Below are 6,774 nucleotides of genomic sequence, written 5' to 3'. Positions count from 1 at the left end.
CGCTTTACTTTAGAATACTCGTTCCTGACAATACATGTGTTACCTGGTGTATGTGTGGAAGGACGAGTGACTGTGTTTTAAATGTAACTGTGTTTTTTAGATTAAAAGATCAGAGTTCAATTGCCATGGTTGTGTTTTTATGTTTCATTCAAAAACTTTGATAAAAGGGAAGGTTTCATTAAAAAAAAGCGGGGGGAAGGATTTTTTTTTTCAAAATGTCACAGGTGTGAATGGAAAAGTATCAACGAATTGGACCAAAATGTTTCATTGCGAAGGTGAAAGGAACTGTTTCATCAGAATAGAAACAATGGTGGTGAGACTGTTCCTTCCAGGTCGAAGGTCATTTCTTAACGCCGATGAAAAGAGAATGAAAAGTTCTCAAAATGTTTCAAATCCAAGACAACAAAGGTTCATGTATTCTTGAAAATACATCATCTTAAGCATATTACCTACGAACCTACAATATATCTATCATAAACATATTATTAGCATTGTATGGCATCGATATCACGTACCAATGCCATTTGTGTATTACCAGCTCATGAACTGCCAACATCGCAGGAATATTACACGTAATGTAGACATATTGGGGTTGGCATCCTTGATCAGATGAAACTCGTATGCGGTAAATACAAGCATTAGACTGCTAAAACGCATCGTTAAATTTGCACTTTTCTTGTTGGCATTCATATGCCCATAAACGCCAATTGAAAGCAGTGCAATACTTACATAAACTGAACCAGTGTATTATTAGGAACAAATTGCCAGCTCACAAGTGGTTTACCTTGTTTTATCATTCTTTGTAGTCAATCACAAGAAATATGATCAAGGACGGTTTCAATGAAGAGGGGAAAGAACTGTTTCATATCACCCGGAGCATCCATTTTCTATAACGACAATTATTTTTGTCTGAATTTCTTGTTACTGATGTCAAACCCATATAAAAAGAACTTGTCTGATGATTCTGTGATTGTGTTTGTCAATAAGACATTCAAGAGCGTGATCCTTTGATGCAAATTGTATTTAATCCCTTGCCTGTAAAACGAACCAGGCTTACAAAACGACATAGAGAAATCCTTATTCACATTGTCCAGTTTTCCCAAGGAGAAAATATTAGTTATTTGTTCATTAGCATAACAAAACTCGAAAATAGTCAAACTAGTAATCAAGGCTGTGGTATCAGCAGTCTTTCCCACAGTACATTGACTTCTCCGAACTGCACTTCCGGTAGAGAATGTGGCTGGAGATGTGTTGAAGTTTATATTCATGTTTCAGTTTCATAAAGGGAGGTAATTTGGCGTCGCCGGAAAAGAAATTCTTAATTATATATCATTTACTGGTAGTAAAAGATAAACTAATTGTGCTGATATTGTATATTAAAGAAAGGGACACAATGTTATTTAATAATTAACTATACTTCATCAGACTTTGGGTTTACAGTCCCAGTTCGATTGATAATGTTTATGCAAATTCAGATCTTACTCTCAGACATTTCGCTAATGGGGTTATTTTTTTTATGTAAAAATGGCATTTATTGCATCGGCGATCAGTAAGTGTTTCAGCAAATTGTTGTTCAACTGTTTAATCGATATACCGTGCCACTTACAAAATTAATATCATTCTAATGTAGATCCATTAGCCCAGAGCAATAGTAAAACATTGTTATACTTTGTAAAATTGATTTTCAGCGGCAATTTTGAAAACAAATACAAGTAGCTAAAGCATGGAAATCATTGATTTTGTCCACATTAGAATAATTGATTTATACTAAAACAAGTTCAGAAATAGTGCTGCTCGTAAAGTAGCCCTAGTGCGACATCGGTAAATAAAAACCACAATATCATGCTTCAGTTGATAAGACCAAAGACTCGTTGATTAAGCATCATCCATACATTAAATGTTTGAGTTGCTTTTGTTCGGAATCAACAGAAAAATGACTACTGACTGTTATATAGTGAATTGGCCCATGTACTAGTTTTGCGTACAAGTCACTGAGGTAATATACCCTAGAGCATTTTCTATTGGCTGCGCCTGTCAGAAATCGATTCTGATTACATAAGATGGACAATAACGTTATGCATGACATGAAAATGCCGCAACAAAATAACTGTCCCTGTTAAATATTTCCTCCAAATTTTTACCTTAAAACCTGTCAACATCTATTTTTAAGTTATGTGATAAAAAGAATCTCAAACCGTTTAAATCAAAACGCGCAAAAATAAACACTGCTAAGACTACTTTCTTAAAACCTCATATGAAATGAGATCTTATTTAAGATTCTATACATGTTAAGTATATTAACTTTGGACAACTTCTCACCTTACCGAAAAAACGTATGGATCCCCCGTGGATGTATGCTTCAAATTTCTCATAACACTTTATTTGACCTGGATAAACATTTTGACCGCGCTTGACAAAGCCCGGTACGCTTACACTTCCGTAACAACTTGTCAAAGTTTCACTATAATCCCTAAACTACAATTTGCTTTTGGCAATTTCCCCGATTTTCCTCACATGAAACTAGGACAGAGCATTATTCTCGTTCCTTTTGACCAATATCTCTGTAATTCTTTGTTACATTCGTCTTTTGTTCATTTACAACAACCCTTCTTTGTTTAGACACAGCATACTAACATGCCTATTGTATTCTAAAACTTTGACGTTAACAACCCGCGTAATTTACAATATCTGAAAAAGTGCAGTTTACACACCAGTAAACAATAAAAAAAAGAATAATTATCTCCTATATTTATATTTTGACATTTGTTTTCGTTACTTTAAATAATAACAAGTCATTCATTGAACAGTATATGCATTAACGGAATAGTATAACTGATGGAATAGAGAAATGGCTAATTTCAATCCTGCGGGAAAGGTTGTCAGACTTGACGTTCACCGAAGTGTAAGGACCAGTTAAGTTAGTTAGGGAATACACACCGGAAGTGTAAATATTGAAATAGTACCCGACCAAACAAATTTGTTCAACAGAGCGTATCATATAACCTGTCATTCATATTCATTCTTAATATTCATGAGATATAAATTAGGTATACTGCTGTATCAAGTGCCTTTACACTAGCGACATAAACTCGGAAGAATTATCTTTTTAAATCTTTATCGTCAGCTCAATCATAGACCATGCTGCTGCTTCTGGAACACCTGGTATTATTATTCTTTTTTTTAAAGAGCACCCGTGTAAATCATTCTTTTGTACACAGCATGTCATAGTTTCCAGAAATTTGAGAGAATTTTGTTAAAATGTCAATTCTCCATTACATGAAAACGTTTTAACGTGTCGAGTTTCCCCGTTTCCCATAAACAGGAGGATACATTTCAGTCTAGACAGCATGTCGAATAGTGTTAATTTTGTACCGTAGCAAATTAATTTGATGGTTAATATTGATCGATTCTCACAAAATAACAAACACAAATATACAAGACCTCTAATTATTTTAATTTGAAATCTTTCGTACGTAGACGAGAAGTATTGTCCACGCCATTCAGACAGGTATCTCACCATGGACCGATACCTGTACACTACACAACATTAACGTGTGACATTGTATGCCGATTTCCATACCTCCAATACATTCATCTACTTCTGACACTCATAAAATGCATACACAGCCACATGTGTTTCCCTTTCCATACATCTATCTTCATACACACACTCATAAACAAGAATTTATTTTTCCAATCACTGACTAACGGAAAGCAATAACTACTATGATGGTTCCGTTTCATAAACCTCGTGCATTCATTCACTATTTACACAACCTCGTGTGCCCAACACAACCTCTCCTTTGCACTACACTCACAAAATATGGGCACATCCACACATTCGAGTTAACACTTCACATCCACACACACAGAGAAGTTGTTGTGACTATAAATATGAATGAAAGATGTGTAAAATTAAACGTACACAAAAGAACCATTAAGTCATTCTCTCAAAAGTTCATATATCTAGTCATTACGAGCAAGACTAAAGAATATACGTCCATATATTTGGATGGCAGCCTTCACGTTTTTATACAAGGTGGTCAGAGTTGCGTAGAAAATGACAAATATGAAACAATTAATGACATGTTGTACCTTATTTAACCGGAAATAAGACTTTGTCAGGTGGAACACCCATCAAAATAAAAATGCTGTTTCTTTCTCCTACATTGTCCCTGTAGTCACAAGTACAATGATGGATCCCCCAATTCAAATTAATACATTATAAATCATCGGAGAAAAACACGACCCGTTCTTCAATAGACAACAACAAATTAGCCACGAGTTTAAATCTAAATCCTCTATTAAAGGGGATTAAAGTTGAGTTCAACGCTATGCGGTAAGTCATGATGGTTATAATTGCTAACTAGATTCTTATAATAACATTTTGTACAAATATTTCTGTAAAAAGTTCTTTTGAGCTAGAACAACACATTTTCTGCCCTTTATCTAACAATGTTCACTGCAAAAAAATATGCTATTCAACATTCTTCCACGAAATTTACTGGAATCGGGTCTAAAATTTGAAATTTAATTTATTTCTTTTTCTTTCTAGATATTTCCTTAGTCAGCCAATCCTTGGTTTTTATATTTAACCATTATTGTTTTTGTCTTCTCTAAAACATTTCCTACAAAATATATATATTATTGTTTTTGTCTTCTCTAAAACATTTCCTACAAAATATATATATTAGCAGAACATAGGACAAGTTAACTTTGAGGAAATAAACCGCTATTTTAACAAAGTTATTTAATAGTGATTCAAACACATTTTCATAAGATATTTTGCACAAAAATTTAAAACTGCAATTATGTATCATTCTAACGCTATGTACAACCTTTCTGATCCACAAAACATCAATAGCCACATGCTTTCACATTTCAGTTTTATACACTTGTGTACAAATGGTCTGAAAAGTTTCACTCGTCTTTAAAATTAAGTCTCATTTTCAACTATATGTTAACAGATTACACAACATAGAGAATACACACATTGATATGATTGATATATAACTTACTACAGACTATTTAGGACAGACTTTTCTAGACTTATGCGCATCTAAAATTCAGACTGCAGTGTATAATGTAACGAGGGCGGCAACAATTGAAAATGGCCTGCAGATTAATATTCGAACAGAAATCATCCGAACTCTAATTCTAGCCAGAGATCGATCAGCAGTTCATATATAAAAGATGTATTTATTGGTTTTATGCCACACGAAGGAGCCTTAACCTGGTCAACTGCAATATCCCAGTAACATATGAAATATCATTAATGACCTTTGACCTCCAATATCGGAGTAATAATTTCAAAGATTTAGCCAGAATCGAATCTTATACATCCTGTTAAAGCTTTCATTTTATCCCAATGGACTGTAACGTTCATACGCCAATATAAAAATTCTAGCACACAGTACGTCAAAGTATGAACAGTGAACAATGGACACTCGTGACGGCAATACTTGTACATTTACATAAATATTTGTGTCCCTTTCCGTACAAATATATTCCATACAAAAAAGTATTGATGTTGATCTACAAATTGTAAACATGAATCCAGGAAATGTACAGTATTTTTATGAGAAATGCAAAACAGTAATTTAATGTTTCATGATAAATAAATTAACACTATATACCTACCATTGTAAAATGCTTAGACAAGGGCAGACAACTCGCCAAACGGTTCACCATTCACAAAAGTGGAGAACTAATATATCTTTTATGATAAAAACACACAACTGACGTAATGATGACCATAAATGATAATATACACCATTTTATCACGTAATCTTATGTGATAAACGTTGTCTGCCCTACAAATGTATATATAACGATAATATGACTTTTCTTGTAAATATTAAAGAAAAGCTTGAGACAAACTTTACAATAAGCGGAATACCAGATTCCCCATACATCAACATTGGAATACCTGGTTCTTATGAAGTAAAAATATAGCGAATCATGGACTCTCTATCTCTAACAATGAAAGCTGCAATGATTATAAAGGATGCGATAAAAACGACTAGTTATAGGCCTCAACAAACGATATAAAAATAATGACATTTTAGGGACATCAACTAAATGGAACATTGAAAGGCAGTTCCTAATGTTACTGTAAAAATCCATACTAGAACAATTTTTAGCATTACTGTATCTTATTTTTTGTTAAACTCGAATTACGGGACAAGTTTTAAACAATGGTTTATCACTGGCAAAGTATAGCAACTTCAGCTATACGTGTAGGTGACAGGGGGAATTAACGTCAGGGAACCGAGTAAAGGAATGGTAAAAAGGGAGAGAAATACACTTAGAATTTAAACGACAAAGGTTTGTACCATCAGGACAGTCTGACACCACCAGTACATTGTCTGAGGCACCACTAGTAAACGATCTATAGGACTACCAGAATATGGTCTGTGGTGCCAACAGAACGTGGTCTATGACATCACCAGAACATGGTCTGACATCACCAGAACAAGGTCTATGACATCACCAGAACATGGTATGACATCACCAGAACAAGGTCTATGACATCACCAGAACATAGTCTATGACATCACCAGAACATGGTCTGACATCACCAGAACAAGGTCTATGACATCACCAGAACATGGTCTATGACATCACCAACATGGTCTATGACATCACCAGAACATGGTCTAAATTCACCAGAACAAGGTCTATGACATCACCAGAACATGGTCTATGACATCACCAGAACATGGTCTATGACATCACCAACATGGTCTGACATCACCAGAACATGATCTATGA

The sequence above is a fragment of the Ylistrum balloti genome, unplaced genomic scaffold, assembly GCF_031769215.1.
Source record: "Ylistrum balloti isolate Yb309-2 unplaced genomic scaffold, AGI_CSIRO_Ybal_v1 Utg371750, whole genome shotgun sequence".
NCBI lineage: Eukaryota > Metazoa > Mollusca > Bivalvia > Pectinida > Pectinidae > Ylistrum > Ylistrum balloti.
This window is presented reverse-complemented; position numbering follows the sequence as displayed.